We start from the raw sequence: 1,668 nt of genomic DNA, 5'->3' as shown, positions 1-1,668 counted from the left end.
GGGGGGGCTAAAGTTTTATCACTAAAAAGTGTCATTGGTGAGCTGTGACGTAGGCCACATACGTAATCCAAAATATGTTTGTGGAAAGCGGGAAGTGCTGTGTGCTGTGAACACCCTCACTTTTTGCGCGAAGGAGAATTTGTAGAATTTTGTTTCAATTTATTAGATTATAAAGTTTTGTGTCATCTAGTCTCAATTGTTGTGGGAGAATACCTGTATGATTATAGTGCTGTCAAAAATTCGTGGCGCAACTTATCCTCAGATATCTCTTTATCGATGACATCAAAGTCACCCATACTTTGCACGACACTTTGTATAAGTTTGTCTTAACTTAGTCCTATTATTCCCTAACAATTGAGGCTAGATTTTAAAAAAACAACCTTTTATTTATACATTTATAGGCCTATTAAATACTAGTATAATTCTCCGTCACGCGGAAAATAGGATTGTTGACAGAACTTTCCACTTCCCACACACATTTTGCATACCGGTAGGCCTACGCATAATGGCCTATGTCACAGCTCATCAAACACATTTTTGGTGGCAAAACTTGTTATATGAAATTAATTTTAGAGTGAACACATTTTTTTGCTCTAAAGGTTCTCAAAAACAGGCGTTCAATAAGTATAATGTCCCGATTAGAAAAACGTAATATGACGGACGTGCTTATAAAAACGATGCTGCCCCAGCCGTAAACATTTAAAAATCTGTAGAAATCTCCCACGTGGATTTTTTATAAGTATTTATAAAGAATTTTTTTGGACTACACATAGCGAGTGGTTACAAAAATGTTGATCTGTTAAGATAAATTGATACAAGTCATTTTGCAATAGTTGGAGAACGTATGCTTGGTAGTTGAGGAGATATTTGACAATAAGTTGCGCCACGATTTTTTTTAACCCGCAGTATAAGTTGATACAAATTAATACAAGCTGCTGTGCAGAGTATAGGTGACTATGATTTACCAATTGAAGAAACTTTTGAGGATAAGATGCGCCTCGAATTTTTTACCGCGCTGTAATATTGGATCTTCGTACCCAACCCAGCACGTCCCAGGGTGGTGGAGAGGGGGAGGGCCTTCAGATATGGAGTTTATACGGGGTGTCCATGGGGGGGTCGGGTCTGGTCGGGCCGGGTTGCTAGCCAGATTGAAGGTGCACAGCGGCTATCGTGGCACAAGCCGATCACGCCCGACTCGTCGCCTCGAAAACAAACGATTTTTGTTCATGCAACGAGTTGGGCGATCACCCGCGACCCGACCCGACCCGACCCGACCCGATCCCATGCGCTATTGGCACCCCGTATTAGTCGTGCATCAAATGGGAGCTGGTCGTGGAGAGTAGATGAGAACCCTGGTGGCACAGGCGCTTCAAGAAATTAATTCTCCATATACTCAAACTAGAGATCAAATCTTGGCGGACGGAGGCGCCGTAAATCCTTCCAAAGCCTCCTTGCACTGTCTTAAATTGTGGGTTGTTCTACGAGAGGATGACAACGGCCAGCAGAGAAAACTGTACAATTCTTTCCTTTGAACATCTATTGTCCTTATCTCTCCTCCTTCTTTCCCATCAAACATCTATCGTCCTTATCTCTCCTCCTTCTTTCCCATCAAACATCTATCGTCCTTATCTCTCCTCCTTCTTTCCCATCAAACATCTATCGTCCTTA

Source organism: Aplysia californica, unplaced genomic scaffold, assembly GCF_000002075.1.
Source record: "Aplysia californica isolate F4 #8 unplaced genomic scaffold, AplCal3.0 scaffold01141, whole genome shotgun sequence".
NCBI classification, from domain to species: Eukaryota; Metazoa; Mollusca; class Gastropoda; order Aplysiida; family Aplysiidae; genus Aplysia; species Aplysia californica.
Note: the sequence above shows the minus strand (reverse complement) of the source record.